The sequence below is a fragment of the Ambystoma mexicanum genome, chromosome 1q (genome assembly GCF_040938575.1).
Source record: "Ambystoma mexicanum isolate Mex_15411 chromosome 1q, UKY_AmexF1_1, whole genome shotgun sequence".
Classification (NCBI taxonomy): domain Eukaryota; kingdom Metazoa; phylum Chordata; class Amphibia; order Caudata; family Ambystomatidae; genus Ambystoma; species Ambystoma mexicanum.
In genome coordinates, this window is record NC_090922.1 from 1,472,396,213 (window position 1) to 1,472,413,441 (window position 17,229).

Genomic DNA, 17,229 nt, shown 5'->3' on the forward strand with positions numbered 1-17,229 from the left:
TAGGGGATTGAATCTAGTATCTTCGTCCAGCCGTCTCCAAATTCTTGGGATTGCAGATGCATGTAATTCGGGTTTCTTAGGTTTCTTACAGGATGCTGTCTATTCATCTGGGAATGACGAAAGGTGCTACCCATGTTGTGAATAGCGTTTTAGCTAAAGCAGATGGTTTTAAATCTATTATGGAAGGCTACTAGCAGTATAAAGATCTTTTTAAATGCCTGGGTGTGCAGGTCAATGGTTGAGTCCCATCTTGTTAATAGACCTGTAGGTGAAGCAGAGGGTTGTGAATTACAGGGACTGAGTTTGAAGATGAGCCCATATATATTTTTAAGGGATAGTTTGACATGTTTTGTTATGGAAGTCCATAAATAGCAAATACCTGTCTACAGAGGAGGAAGGCCCTTATAGAAAACACTTGGTGACTGATGAAGATGGCAGTCATGTTTCCAGCCACATGAAGGTCATCAATACAAACATTAAAGAGCAGCTCAGTCTAATAGTACTACAGTGTGACAATGATTTAAAATCCTATCTACTAAATAGAATTAACGTTGCAAGGTGAGGTTTCAGAACATCTGGGAACTAAAGCGGTATTGTGGCGGGAATAGTAGGAGCATTTCCATTTGATATCAATTGAGTTCTACCTTATTATCATATATCCATTTTCAGATAACTTTATAGCAGGGTTTTGCCAGCAACAGCTCATCACCAGATGTTTTGGACTACGGCTACAATGTTCCCTTAAAACCAAGCTAAGGTAGGTTTTCCCCTTAAATCCTCATCACCATGGATTAATGAACATAATACAAATGAATGTGTGTCTTAAGGGATATATTAATCAAATTGAAATGATATTGATGCTGATGCTGAGCACGCTATTCCAGCAGACTTAATTACACACTGTGTCAAATTCCCACATGTTGATTCAAATCGAGAAACAAAGCAATCCTTATATTCAGTACTCAAACATACAAATAATATTCACAATATACGGCACATTAAGTGTATAATGCTCAACATTGTCATCTTTAATGGATTGCCGTCAAAGTAACCACATATATTTGTAGCTCATAATACTTAATAACCTATGGTAAGCCAAAAGGGCAAAGTGGAAAATTGAGAATCCGCCTTCTCATATTTTCCAGGCCACTGCAAAACCTGTTATAGATTCACCATTCTCCCAAATTGTATTCCCCAAAAATGGTTTCAATCTAAATCTTTAAATGTCTATGTCAATCAAGAGCTTTAAATGTCTACTTGTCGAGACAACAATGGAATTCTCATGTTATCGTTATAATATTTTGAGCTCAAGGAGTTGTAACTGAATTAACAACTCAGTCCTTCCTATTACCTGTCTTTCCCTCCACCTGTGGTGTTCCCCTATGAGTCTAACCTCTCGCCCTGGCTTTTTAACCAATACCTGGCAACTCTCGCACGCTGTATTGCCATTTTCTGATCAAGCTTCCAGTGCTACGCAGACGACACTCAACCCATTTTCAGGCTGCCCTCGGCCACCTCCTCCACCTCTCTCATCACTGATTGCCTAACTGCCATCCAAGATTGGTGTGCCACCAACGATCTTTGTCTCAATGCCAGCAAGACAGAGATCCTCCTCATTGGCACACCATCACCTTCCTTTCCCCTCACTCTCTGGCCGGCCACCCTTGGCGCTCCTCCTATCCCAACCCGCGAGGCCGGGAACCTTGGTGTCACCTTTGATTCCACACTCTCCTTCTCGGCCCACATCGCTGATGTATCAAAAAAGTCAAACCTCACTGCACCTCCTCAGAGGTATTCTTCCTTTCCTCTCATTCCCCCAGAAGCTCACTGTCTCCCAAGCTCTGGTTCTCTCTAAGCTGGACTATTGCAACAGCCTCTTTCTTAATCTACCTGCCTCTACTCTCTGCCCTTTACAACTTATCCAGAACAGGACTGCGAGACTTGTCCTTAGCCTCAAGCCCTGGGATCGTATCTCTCCAGCTCTGAAATCTCTCCATTGGCTCCCAGTGGATGCAAGGATTAAATTCAAAACCCTCTGCATTGTCCACAAGGCTTTCTGGGGCCTGGGTCCAACATACCTTCAGCTATCGCTCCGCAAATACCTCCCATCTCGAGCACTCCGCTCCTCTACCTCTAACTCCCTCAGGGTCAGTCGTTTCTCAAAGAAACGAGCTGGGGGTAGATCTGTCTTCGGCTGGGGCCTCCCTCAGGAACAGCCTCCCTGCCACTCTAAAACTTGAGGAGAACCATCTCCGGTTCCGGAAGCACCTCAAAACCTTCCTCTTTGCTACTGCCTTCTCCTCCCCTCTCCCCTGCTGATTCTACTCTCCCTCGGCACCATGCACCTGGCCACCCTCTGTCCTCTGGACCCAGGTACCTGCTCATCTTGCCACCCTCACGCACTGCCTCCGGGCCACCCCCTGCACTGGGGTCTGTATCTGTACCCATACAGCCCTCCCCTTTTCTTCCTGCACTTTCAGACCTACACGGCCTGCTGCCATAAACCCAGCACATTCCAATTGCTGGCTGCACTCCCATTGTTTGTTGCCTTTTTATTTATTATTTTATTATTATTTTTGTTTTTTTTCCTTCTCGCTCCGCACTCTCCTTTTGTTTCCCCTTACATGCACTTCTCCCCCTTCTCCCTCTACCCTGCACTTGCACGTTCTCAATGTCACTGGGCCTAGTAAAACCGTTGTTTTTGTTCTCCCTGTTCCCTTTCCCTGCCTGGTCGCGCTCTGAAACACTTGTGTATGAGCGCGATAGAAATAAAATATCAATCAATCAATCAATTCACTAGTTTTGACATTGCAAAACACCAATTTGCAGTAATATGTCTTCTTCAGGACATCATTTAGCCATTCATGTTAATTGCGATGGTTCTCTCTGTGCTTGGTCTCATGGCACTTAGTTGCCTAAAGCAGTGTTATGTTTTGTCCATGAAGCATACACATTTGTGTTGCTGAAACATGCATTAGTTGCAGTGTCTACTGGAATACCACTGACAATAACACTACTCATGTGTATCCTCTCATGAAGTATTAGAGGCCCTTCTCCACATGTCGAGCTTGGCATATAAGGATTCCCTCTTTTTCCATGTTTGTGATTATCACTAAGCATCCATAGTGTGAATATATATTTCAACGTGCGTTTATAATCATCATAACAAACATAATGTATTTTCATACAATGGACACTTGTGTAATAATCACTAACACAGAAAATGTATCCCTTCAGACACACATTAATTTGTATTATCTCCAGTGATCCCTCACCATTGACTATGTTGGCTCGGACTGTTGGTTGTAGTCCAAAATGTCTAGTGTGCCACAGATATCAGACCCATGCCTTAAGGACATTGTGAAACACCCCTTCCTGAGCTAAGCTCTGCATTTATAAGTGAGTAGTCTTATGTCCTGTCTCCTTTCCTCCATACTGATGGGAAATCCCATGGAACGGAGACTGGATCTGAGCCTGGTGTACAGCAGCATATTCTAGAACGTTCTCGCACAGGCATGCAAGCAATACGCCCCTCCCCCATGCACCCCTCACAACTGTCAGTCCCTTTCTTTGCATCGGACAGTACAGAACCGAACACAGCCGCTACACTGTGTTGTGCCTAAATCAGAACAACCAGCTGGGGAGGAAGTATGTGAGCTGTCAACAGTGAGCGGCAAGTGCTTCACAGGATTCCAGACAGTCGGAGACCTACGGGAGATCCGAATGTAATCCTATGATCAGCAGTAATCTCTGAAGAATCGGTTCAATAATAAGCTTGCAGGCAAGAGCAAATATGTACAAGATCTAATAATAAACACCCTGTGCACCTTCACTCAAGAGTTGAAGAATGGAAGAAAGCCAGAGATATAGGAAGGACATTGGACATTTGGTAGAAGTGCCATCTGTTATTCTCCTAAATGAGAACAACTCATACAATACAAGCTACTCCTAATAGTAACAACTGGTCTCCTACTATATACATACTTTCAGTTAAACTCCAACGAGAAGGGGACAGGAAGGGAGCCTGAAAAAGGGAAAGGAAGAGAGCATGATGCGCAGCACCATTTCATTATAACAAAATAGCGTCAGAGAGAATGCACAGGAATTTCCCTGGAATAGGTTCTTCCTCGCACATGCTCTTGTCACCAAATGCCAGTTATTTTACAGCAATACACATGGACAGTTAGTCAAGAGGATGCTGAGATGGCCTTACAGAGGAAACAAATTTATGTACTAGGAGTACGGTCTTTACTATTGTAAGTAACCTGCCTTCACTCCATTGTCTTGATTCCCTTTCCTTCATACTCAAGAGAGATTCCTAGGTCTCCCCATTACGTGCTTGTCAGAAAATATGCACAATGCATCGAAAACGGAACAGCTCCGCCAAAAACAATACTGAGCACTGACCGCCTGAAATTTAATAGTACTTACATTCACAAAGTGGCATGGACTATGTGGCCTTAATAGTTATCTTCCAAGAAGATATGTTGTTGAAAAGCTACAGATGCTGTCTTTGCCCTTGAGCATGGTGACCTGAGGAAAGGTTAATTTCACTGATCGTATAGGCCTCTAGCATGCAGGACACCAGCCATCTGGCAAGAGTGGATTTCCAGGCTTTACCCAGGACCAGGTGGCATCTGATTCTGTGCACCAATTAGTGAATCATTTGAGTGATTAGGGCGAGGCAGGAAAGGTTTAGATCTTCTGTCCTACCCAGAGGAGGTGGGATCAATCTCCCATGGACTCTCACTGCAGAACCTAACAAACAAGTGCTAAATAAACTTCAAACCTTCCAAAATAATGCACTAAGAACTGCCCTGAGTATACCAAGAAAAGACCACTTATTCGAAATAAGAAGAAGCCACAAATGGCTCTCTATCAAGGATAAAATCTTCTTTAAACTTGTCTTGACCACCCACAAATGTCTGCAGAAAGCGGCACCTAAATATCTGATCGACAAAATCATCCCCAAAACCTCAACTAGGCCTTTGAGATCAGTCAACTCCCATTGTATCACCTCTCCGAGCTACAACCTAAAAAGAGCTGGAGGTACCAGTTTCCCAGTACAAGCAGCCTTGGCTTGGAATGCCCTCCCTCTCAACCTCCATATTGACCAGAACTTCCACAGTTTCAGGACCAACACTAAAAATTAGCTCCTTACTAAGGACATTACATCGATTGCTTAACTCCATCATTTAGTTTCCACTGGCCTTATCATTATGCACTGCCCTTCTTTAACAAATGTATATATGTACTCATCTAGCTTTCTTTAACTATCGATTTATTTATTCACATTTGTTAAGCGCACATCAGACCGAAGGCATCGTGGCGCTGGTTACAGTGTTTCTTAGACTTAGTTACATACAGTTGTGCCCTTGGTTACATTGGGCAATGGTTATGGTTAAGGTACATGTAAATAGAGAGTAAGAGGGTGGGCAGGTGCGCATGTTAGTTGAAGAGAGCAATTTTGAGTTGTTTCCTGAAAGAGAGGAGGGATGTTTCTGCTCTGAGGTTAGTGGGCAGTGTGTTCCAAAGCTTTGGTGCCAGGTAGGGGAAGCCTATACCTCCTGCCTTGGATCTATTGATGTCGCTGACTTACTTCTGCCTGATGCTCTGCCATATGTATACCCTTGCTTATTTAGTCTATGTTAACTACTGCCAATTGCTGATTGTCGCCTATCCGATATATGGCTCTTATCCGTTCCTACACGGTAGCCTGTATATATCGCCTATGCACATATATGTATGCATGTATACTAAGCTGTCTTGAAAAGCGCCCAGATATCCCAGGGTGTGGTGTGCTGTACAAATAATAAACAAACAAACAAACAAACACTCTAGAATTTAAACAGAGGTAATTCTCTGTTCTCCTGTGACATGGTCTACCATGTCCTGAGAGAAGAACCACTTGTACAGTCCTTGGGTGTGCTAGCTAAGGGAGCAGTGAATGCTTGTCCTTCTCTCCAGACCACGTCCACCTTATCTGTCACTGCTGGTTGATGGCGCCTGGCTCCCCAGGCTAACAAAGGCCAACATGGTCTGGAGGGTTGCAGGTCATTTGGTCGAAAACCAAATGATCGAATGCCATTTGATCGAGAGTCAAATGGTCGAAAAACGGTCGATTTTTTTTTTTGAATTTTTTTTTTTAATGGGGGTTTCCCCCGACTCCCCTTTTTCTATATTAATTTTTTTTACCAAACAAAACAAAAAAATATATAAATAAATAAATAAAAAAATTCGACCATTTTTTTTCCGACCATTTGACTTTCGATCAAATGGTCATTCGATCTTTTATTTTCGACCATTTGACCGGACACCGGTCTGGAGCTGCTTCTGCTGAAGCTGTCCTTTGCCTTGGGGTCCTTTACTTCAGGGGCTGCACGGGCAGTGGGGCTACCCTGGGTGGAGGTCTGGTAGATGAGCTCTTGCAGTCCCAGGTCTAAGGTTGCTGCATTTACTGTTGTGGCCCTCTACCCAGGTGTCCCAAATCAAAGAGTTATTGCATTGACTGTTGTGCCCCTACTTGGGCCTTTCTCCCACTATCCAGGTGTCCCAGGTATAAAGTTGCTGCATTTACTGCTGTGGCCCTCCACCTAGGTGTCCCAAATCAAAGTGCTATTGCATTGACTGTTGGGCCCTCTTCATGCCTTTCTCCTTCTGTCCAGGTGTCCTAGGACCGGGGTGCCACATTTATTGTTGTGACCCTCTGCCCAGGTGGCTTAGATCAAAGAGTTATTGCATTGACTGTTGTGCCCTCTTTATGCCTTTCTCACTCCATTCAGATGTCCCAGATCAAAGTACTGTTGCGGTGGCTGTTGTGCCCCCTACGTAGGAACTCTCCCCCTATCCAGATATCCGTATTCTAGGTGTGACTGCATTGACTGTTGTGCCATTCCTTAGGCCCACTCGCTCTGTCCTGGCATCCCAACACTAGGTGTGACTGCATTGACTGTTGTGAACTTCTTTAAGCCCTTGTCCTCTAGCATGTGTCCCAAGCCAAGGTGTTCTACCACTCTTTAGGCCCTCTCGCTCTGCCCAGGTGTCCCAAGCCTAGGTGTGACTGCATTGTCTGTTGCCCTGTCATCCAGGTGGCCAGGACTGTTAGGGGGAATTCTCAAAAATGTGATAATTCCCTCCACCTTAGAGACCCCCAGCAACTTTGCTGGATTGTGAGGACTTGATTTTTTTAACCTGGAGAGAGTGAGGCCCTTTTCCCACTCTCTCATGTATTTTAATGTGATTTTGTACACTGTGGTTCTTTTTGGTTATGGAGTCTAACCAACTCCATAGGCATCATCTTTTCCAATTGTGTCGCACAGCACCTTCAGTGCAGTGGCACAGGGAAGTCTTTTAGATTTCCCAAGGTTTAAATACCTTCTTTGGGATAAACTACTGTTTCCCAGAGCAGTAAAGTGAAACTGACTTTACTTAGCATTGTACTTGCTAGACCCAGCACACGCTATCTTACAATAGAGTGCTGGAGGGGTTACTTAGTATGCCCTGTGTCTAAATGTCCTTGTAACATTTTTACCAGGTTACTCACTGTAGTGACCACCTTACTCCTAGTCCATAGTCCCCTTCCCTCCATACTTATGGGACATCTCTCCGTCCTGTGGGACAGGACCAGAGCACTTTGTAAAAAGCATCCAAATTTTTCCAAAAATGTGTCCTTCCTCTCCTTCTTGTACGGGGCCCAGCGCGCGGCCGTATCCCCGACCACCTTGGTTCTGCCCCGCGCATCGCCCATCAGTCCTTTTCTATTGCCAGGTCAAGGACCTGGCAATAACAGAGGAACCTTATCAGAGGGGACGGCGGGCGGGCGTATGGAGGAAAGGGGACTATGGACTAGGAGTAAGGTGGTCACTACGGTGAGTAATCTGGTAATACTCCTACGTCCCATCCCCTTTCCTCCATACTTATGGGAGATTCCCATGAGTACATCCTTACATGAACTATGGGTGGATGGAAATACCCCTTACTGAAACAGGTTTTTAAGTACAGCCTGAGAAAACTGAGCGTCAGCTCTTGAACTCATGTCGAGACAATAATGCTTACAGAAAGCAGATGGGGATGCCCAAGTAGCTGCCGTAGCAATGGACTCCCAGGGGAGATATTTCTGAAAAGCAACCGCAGCTGCCTTACCCCGCACCAGGTGTGCATGAATACCCTTAGGAGGTTTCAGCCCTTGGACGGTGAAGGACTCCGTGATGCAGGCGGCGATCCACCTAGAAATAGTTGCCTTAGACGCCTGCCTGCCCTGGGGGTTGCCGAAGGTCACACAAAGTTGAGAAGAACTCCTAAGCTCAGAAGTCCTGTCCAGGTAGAACTTAAGAGCTCTTCGGGCATCAAGACAGTGTAGAACCCTCTCAGCTTCAGAGGCAGGGTTCGGAAAAAAGGCCGGTGGGGAGATTGATTGATTCAGATGGAATTCGGTCACCACCTTCGGTAGAAAGGCCGGGTTTGTCCGAAGGACTACCTTGTCCTTGTGAAAGACCAAGAAAGGATACTCCACCGACAATGCCTGGAGCTCACTCACTCTCCTTGCCGACTTAACGGCGACCAAAAAGGACACCTTCCAAGACAAGTACTTGAGGTCCACCGTACCCATTGGTTCAAAGGGTTTATGGCACAGCGCCGTCAGGACAACATTTAGGTCCCACGGCGGGTGCGGACTACGCATCGGAGGGTAGAGGCGTGTCAAACCTGCAAAATTCCTCTTAACCACTGGGTTACTCAGAGAATACGAGCACTGGTCTGTAGAAAGATAAGCGGAAACCACTGAAAGGTAAGTCCTGCATGACAGAACATGAACCCCTGACTCTGCTAGGAAGGACACGAAGGACAGCACAGTGTCAATCGTGGCCACCCTTGGATCCAACTTCTTCTCCAAACACCAATGACAGAACCTGAGCCATTTACTCCTGTACTGAGATCTGGTCGATGGTTTCCTGGCTGCCTGGATAATGCGCATGTTATCCGTAGACAAATTCAGATGCTCTGAAGACTTGAACTCAGGTACCATGCCGCCAAGCTGAGCGATTGTGGGGAGGGGTGCCACATCTGTTGTTCCCCCTGGTGAAGAAGATCGGGAGTTACTGCTAACCTGATCGACGGATACACCGACAGGTGTTGAAGTTCTGAGAACCAAAACCTGGCCGGCCACCACGGGGCTACAAGTAGAAGGGAACAGTTCACCGAGTTCTTCAACTTCCAGATCACATGGTGAACTAGAGGCAGAGGCGGAAGGCATAAGCTCTCATGTTGTGCCATGGAATCTCGAGAGCATCCCCCAGAGAGGAGGCTCCCAGCCCCCCTCTGGAGGCATACCGAGGAAGCTTCTTGTTCACCGCCGTAGCGAAGAGGTCCACCTCCGGTGTGCCCCAACGCGAGAAAATCCATGAGAGGGCCTCTGCCTTCAATTCCCACTTGTAGCTGACCACCGTCCGCCAGCTGAGGGCATCCGTTGTGACATTCAGCTGGCCCGGGATGTGCACTGCAAGCAGCCAGACACCATGAAGCACGGACCACTCCCATATCTGGATGGATAGGTCCACGAGGGGGTGAGACTTCGTTCCCCCTTGCTTGTTGATGTAATACATTGACACCACGTTGTCCGTGCGTATGCAGACCACCTTGTCGACAATGAGCGGTCTGAACGCCCTGAGCGCTAGGAAGATCGCCAGGAGCTCCAAGTGATTTATGTGCAGGAGCTTGTCCTGTGGCGACCAGAGGTCCGAGACCTGAAGCAGATCTAACATCGCACCCCACCCCGGAAGGGAGGAGTCCGTCGTGATCGTCACAGTGGGGGCTGGGTCCTGAAACCCGCACCCACCGACAGGTTGCTGAGAGACGACCACCAATCCAGGTCCACTCTCATGGAATCCGGAATCATTATCAGCTTGGAATCCGGCTCCACAGCCTGACACCAGGAACTCTGAAGAGCAATCTGGGTCCGTCTCATCTTGAGACGAGCAAGAGGAAGAGCCAGCACACACGAGGCCATGAGGCCCAGAAGCCTCTGGAACCACCAGGCCAACATGCTCTCCGACTGCGCAAACATCTGACACGTGGCTAACAGATCCGCCATTCTGTCCCCGGTCAGATACACTCTGCAGTCGATCGTGTTCCAACGAAAACCCAGGAAAACCAGGTCCTGTGATACCGTCATGGAGGATTTCCGCCGTTCACCGACAGCCCAAGATGGAACAGGAGCTGAAGGAGAGACTGGAGGTTGCCCGCTGCTGCCAGCGGACAAGGGCTGCGTAAGAGCCAGTCATCCAAATAAGGATACACATGGATACCCTGTAGATGAAGATAGACCGCAATCACTGCCATCATCTTCGTGAAGACATGCGGCGCCGAGCTAAGGCCAAAAGGAAGCACCTGAAACTGGAAGTGCTCCTCTCCCAAAGAGAAGCGGAGATATCTCCTGTGTGGATTCCAAATCAGGATGTGCATATACCCGTCCTGAAGGTCCACAACGCTGAGCCAATCGCCCATCTGTAAGGAGGAGCGTATCTGGCTGGGCGTGATCATCTTGAATTTCTCTTGGGGTAGGAAAAGATTGAACTGGGAAAGGTCTAAATTGGTGCGCAGGCCAGCCTGGTTGGGTTTGGGCACCGTAAACAGCCGGGAGTAGAAGCCCTCCCCTCGCGCCCAAAAGGGAACGCGTTCCACCGCTCTGAGGTCCAGAAGTTTCTGTACTTCGGCCTTGAGGGAGGGTGAGCCCGACAGCTGAAAAGGAGGGTTGAGGGGTGGGTTAGGGGGTAAAGGTAAGCGGAAGCCCGCTCGAGCGACTGACAAGACCCATCTGTCTTCTGTGATGGTCTGCCACGCCTCCCAATGAGACGCAATGCGTCCTTCCACCGGGGTCTTGTGCGAGTGCGGAAAACCCTCATTTGGTAGGCTCATCGGTGGCAGTGCCACCTGAACCTGATGAGGAGGCTGATGAGCAAGAGAAAAACCGCGTGCGCTGTTGTCTGCGGAGGTTATTCCCAGCTGGAGTATCCACTCTTCAAGATTTTCGGTCGAGGAAGCCCCTAAAACTAGAGGAGGGTCGACTTTGTGACAACGGTCTCTGGGATTTGAAAGCAGCTTTGACCAGAACAGACAATGATTTAGCCGTCTGAGTGCTATCCTTGGTCTTGGTGAGCTCTACATCAGTAGAAGAATGAAAAAGCTCCTTACCATCAAAGGGAAGATCCAACACCTTGTCTTGCACTTCCTTAGAAAATTTAGTGGCATGCAGCCATGCCTGCCGTGAGATATCAACCCCCAGCATAAGGCCCCGAGCCGAGGTTTCTACGTGATGAGCCGCAGCCTGCAGGAGATCCTGGGCCAAGACCCTGGCATCGGAAAGGCCTCCTTTGAAGTCCTCCAGCTTCCCGATCGGGATGTGCTCCTCAAACTCCGACAGACCTTTCCACATCCGCATATTAGCTCCCGCTAATATCAACTCACCGTTGGCCTGCCTGAGCTGCAAGGCCGAGTTGGCAAAAAAATGTCTCCCTAGGGAGTCAAGGAGCTTGTCCTCCTTTCCCAAGACCTGAGTAGCCGTCGTGGAAGAGGATGCTGCAGGTCTGGATTGCAACGTGGCCGCAGCCACCACTGTGGAGGAGGGAGGAGGACAAGACGACAGGGCCATCTCTTCCGAGGAATGTAGCTTGTACCTCGCATCAATCTTTTTATTTACAAAAAGTCCCGAGTGTGGCTTTTCCCATACTCTTCGGACCTCGGCCAGAACGTCCTTCTGCAGGAACAGGCCGGTACGCTCCAAGGGAGACAGGGTGAACGCCCCAGAAAGCACGCCCTCCTGCGGAGCGGGTGCCTCGGGCACCGGAACATCTAAGAAACTCATCATGTCCAGTACCCGGTCATGAAAGGCTCTGATAGAGCGGGGAAGATCCTCGTTGTCCTGATCGCCTTGAGGATCATCTGATTAGGTCAGGATCCAGCTGAGCCGTGTCAGGCACTGCCTTGTCCACTGGTGACAATGGAGGCACAGGCGGAAGAGCCGGGGGAGGCTCCACGGACAAGGGAGGGGTCAGCGGAACCACCGGAGGAACGGCTGGAGCTGGAGGCGCTGGTGGACGTATCTCAGCCCTTTGAAACATTCCCTCATGGGGTCGGTGCTCATAAGCGCTTGAAATTTACTGAAAACTCTGTTACCCGCATCAGGGGCAAATCTTCCTTCAACATCCTCTACGAACCCAGTGCAGATCAACCTACCTGGGAATGTACCTCTGGCTCCGCCTGAACGATTTTCTGGTGACCCAAAGAGGTTTGCAGTATTTATTAATCAGTGCCGGTTGCACTTCTTATGCCGGCCAGCAGCCTTTCCAACTGATCAAGCTAAGGTAGCTTTCGTGCTTTCGAACCTTAGTGGCAATGCGGCAGACTGGTCGATCCCTCTAGTTAATCAAGATGATCCGGTTCTCCATGATTTTCAAGCTTTTCAGCTCAGTATGGAAAAACTGTTTGCAAGACATTCACAGGGGCAGGCCTTGGACAATGAGCTCCTTTCATTGCGACAAGGTAATCAAGACCTTTTGGCTTATATTGCCTCTTACAACAGACTGATAGTGGAAACTCGATGGCCTGAGAACAAAAGGATTACGCTGTTTTATAGAGGTCTACGTGGAGAGCTCAAAGATGTGTTAGCCCAAGTAGTGAATCCCCCGCAAGACTGTTCGGACTATATTGACTTAGTCGTTCAAATTGACCACAGACTGCAGAACAGGAAGGCCGATCGTTCCAAGTTTGATGCTCGAGTATTTTCCAAACCACCAACTCCTACCAAAGGAGTAGACTCCGGGGAACCCATGCAAATAGGGGGCCTGAAAGGACCACTAACACAAAAGGAGCGGGAAAGGAGAAAACAGCTGCAATTATGCCTCTATTGCGGAAACTCGGGGCACTTTCTTCGAGACTGTCCGGTGAAACCAGCCAAGAAGGCAGTAGGAGCTGCAGTTACCAGGGTCACAAACTCTGAGCAGGGAAACGACCTCGCCCGACAAGAATAGAGGTCCTCTTGCCGAGCGTTAAAACCAGTTCCGTGACCTCGCATTTCGTGATACCTATGGTCCTCATTAGCCCTGAACATCCGGATCGATTACATGCGATTGAAGCTTACGTCGACAGCGGTGCCATCGGCAATTATGTGGATCATGAAATTGTTTTGAGGATGAATCTGACTCTTTGTCCAAAGGCTGTAAACGACGTCATTACTACAGTGGATGGTACGGAGATAGCCTCCGGACCAGTAACGCATACCACCCAAGAAGTGACGCTAGTAAGTCAAGATGGACTCCATGAGAAGATCGTGTTCGATGTGATCAAGGCCCCTCAGTTCCAGATTATTCTAGGAATTCCTTGGTTAGAGAAGCACAATCCTCAGATCGATTGGCGAGCAAGAACGGTTCAGTTTCCAGAATGTGTCTCTACTTGTCACCCTCGACCTGGTGTTGCACTGGCAGCAATTTCCTCGGAGGCTCCCCAGTTACCTCCTGAATACCTAGAATTCCAAGATGTTTTCCGGAAGGATCAGGCTAACTCTCTACCTCCTCATAGGTCTTATGACTGCCAGATAGACCTGATACCTGGATCTACTCCTCCTTGTAGTAGAATTTATGCCCTCACTGAGCCTGAGAATCTTCACCTCCGACAATACCTGGATCAATACCTAGCGAATGGGTTTATTCGTCCTTCCACGTCCCCTGCTTCCTCAGCTTTGTTCTTCGTTCCAAAAAAAGAAGGGGACCTTAGAACTTGTATAGATTATCGCGCCCTGAACCAGATCACTGTTAAGAATAGATATCCGTTACCTTTGATCCCTGAACTCCTGGATCAAGTCAGAAAAGCATGCATATATACAAAGCTGGATCTTAGAGGAGCCTACCACTTGGTACGAGTAAAAGAGGGCGATGAATGGAAGACGGCCTTCCGCACCAAGTATGGGCTATTTGAATATCAGGTCATGCCCTTCGGACTTTGCAATGCCCCGGCCGCCTTTCAATATTTTATGAACGATGTCCTCAGAGAGCTCATAGATGTGTGTGTTGTTGTTTACATTGGCGACATCCTCGTTTATTCTTCATCGGAAACTGAACATCGGAAACACGTGAAAATGGTCCTCGAGAGATTGCGTCAACACAAACTTTTCGCTAAGTTGGAAAAATGTGTTTTCAACGTGACTGAAGTTGAATTCTTGGGATTCATATTATCACCTAGCGGAGTGCGTATGTATTCAAAGAAGGTCGATGCAATTCTCAAATGGCCATCGCCATCCTCTGTAAAAGGTGTTCAAAGCATGTTAGGCTTCGCTAACTTTTACCGCAGGTTTATCCCCGAATTCTCTCGAATAGTCCAGCCCATCACCGCCTTGTTAAAGAAAAACAAACGTTTTGAATGGTCTACCGAGGCGGAACAAGCTTTCCAGAATTTGAAGACTAGATTTATCTCTGCACCGATCTTAAAACATCCTCGCCCAGAACTCCCCTACATCGTTGAAACTGATGCTTCGAGCCTTGCCATGGGGGCAGTTCTATCACAAAAGGACCCAGTAACCAATCAGTTGCATCCCGTGGCATTTTGGTCCCGCAAATTCTCGCCTCCTGAAATCAATTACACTATTACTGATAAGGAACTTCTAGCTATCAAGTCCGCCTTTAAGGCTTGGCGGCATTATCTTCTGAGGGCCCGACACACTGTTACTGTGATTACAGATCACCGAAACCTGCAATATTTGAAAACCGCAAAAGCTCAATCCTCTAGGCAACTCCGTTGGGCACTATTCTTTGCCGAGTTTGACTTCATAATTACCTATCGACCTGGTACAAAAAACGGTAAAGCTGATGCCCTTTCTCGGATGGGAGTGGAAGAACATTTGATCAATCCTAAACCTGTACCTATCATTCCCGAACAAAGAATTCTAGGTGTAACCGCCACACAATCCATAGAGGAAGTTAAGGATAAAGCCAGGCTACTGGTAACTCCAGCAGACATACAGAATTGGCATCTGCAGGGAAAGGACTTTACGGTGAAGGACAACCTATTATATTTCCAAGAACGGTTATACCTGCCCAGCACAGATTTACAGAAAAAGGTAATCTCTTGTTATCACGATTCTTTAATGGAAGGACATCCCAGTATGACCAAGACCTCGGAAAAGATCAAGCGCTACTTCTGGTGGCCGTCTTGGAAAAAAGATATCAGAGACTTTATAATGTCCTGTGGAGTATGCGCCCAAAACAAGAGTCAAAAGGAAAAACCAGCCGGCCTCTTACGCCCTATTGACATCCCGCCTCGCCCTTGGCATACGCTTTCTATGGACTTCATCACCGATCTACCTCCATGCTCCGGATACAATACGATCCTAGTAATCGTGGACCTATTCTCCAAGATGGCGCATTTCATTCCACTCAAAGGCTTACCAACAGCAGCAACTCTGGCCCGAGAATTTCTCGAAAACATCGTCCGACTGCACGGTTTTCCTTCAGTTCTAATTTCGGATAGAGGTAGTCAATTTATTTCTCATTTTTGGCGAAGTTGCTGTCAGTCGGCTCAAATTGATGTGAGACTTTCGACCAGCCACCACCCTCAAACCGACGGACAAACCGAGAGGACCAATCAAACTCTGGAACAGTATTTGCGCTGCATGCTACAACAAACTGAAAAAACTTGGAAAGATATCCTTTGGATAGCCGAATATGCCTACAATAACTCTGTCCACTCGGGAACTGGGAAAACCCCGTTTTTTCTTTTATACGGTAGTCACCCTCGAACCTCGGAGTTGGATCCACTCCAAGATCTTGGAACACCAGCAGTAGACCACCTGCATTCTACAATCACCCACACCTTTAAGGAAGCTGTTTCTCACCTTCAAAGGGCTAAAGAACAATACAAGAAAGGAGCAGACCAACATCGGAAGGAAGCCCCCCAATATCAAGTAGGAGATCAAGTCTGGTTATCCACCAAATATCTACCTCTAAAAGGACCACGCACATTCAACCCAAGATACCTTGGTCCCTATTCCATCACTACCATAATAAATCCAGTAGCGGTCAAGTTGGACTTGCCCCCTCACATGAAGATACATCCAGTCTTCCACGTCTCTCTATTAAAACCCGTGCAACCTCAAACCCGACTAACTACATCTCCAAAACCTATTCTAGTTGATGGAGAACTCGAGTTTGAAGTCAAAAGCATCCTGGATTCCAAGATCTCCAAATCTAAACTATTTTACCTGATTGACTGGAAAGGCTACGGTCCCCAAGAAAGATCCTGGGAACCTGCAGAATATGTCCACGCGCCTCGTCTAATCAAAAGATTTCATCGAACATTTCCTAACAAGCCCAAACCCCTGGAGAAGCCCGGTTTGGGAGGGGCCTTGAGGGGGGGTGCTGTCATGATCTCTGCTTCCAAAAGATCAGGACTTGCCCGACTCCCTTGGAAGCAGACCCATAAGCCCGGTTCCGAGTTCCAGCCAGTCCCAATTGGGACCTTTTGGACCCTGTCCTGGCGCCAGTGGCACCAGGCTCATAAAGATGCCCAGTCCCAGCGCTGGAAGCGCCGGGCTCATAATGCTTGGGTGGACTTACCTGCAGCAGACCATGGTGCTTACTTACCTGCCAGTTGAACCCCTGATCCTCTTCTGTTTGGGACTACTTTTCCTGTTGGGTGGGGCAGGAGCCACTCCCTAGGTTCAGAACACTGGAACTCTTCTGGAAAGCAGGAACTCTTTTCTTACCTAGGCGTGGCTGTGGAAGGAGACACCTAAGCACTACAGGAGGCTATTTAAACCACACTCGATGGATGAATCTTGCTTTGTGTTATTCTGCATTCTCTGCAGCAGAACGCTCATTGTGTCTTCTGCTTCTGATCCTGGGCCTAAGGGAACAAAGGCTTACCATCCTGGAATCCAGTCTTCAGCAGCACCTGCAAAGACAAAGAAAGAACAGGTTAGCACTACGGTCTTCAGTGGCAGCGCATCTCTTACCTGGTCCATCGGCTGTCACCAACGCCTCGCGCTGCATTCTGGCATCTGAAAGACAAAGGCTTACCTACTCTTCGCATGCTCCGGAGGTCTTCGCACTGCATTCCGGCATCTGAAAGACAAAAGCTTACCAGCTCTTCGCACGTTCCGGAGGCCTTCGGCGCTGCATCCCGCATCTGAAAGACAAAAGAAGGTGCGTTTAAAGACATTGGGCAACTTTATTACTCACGTGCCAT

At 47.7% G+C, this 17,229-nt stretch overlaps 1 protein-coding gene across 2 annotated transcripts in view; it reads left to right on the top strand.

The window, feature by feature from the left end:
• Positions 1-17,229, top strand: part of LOC138549874 (peroxiredoxin-2-like) — a 1,255,072-nt gene that overhangs the window by 707,156 nt on the left and 530,687 nt on the right. The gene's annotated exons all lie outside the window — the stretch shown is intronic.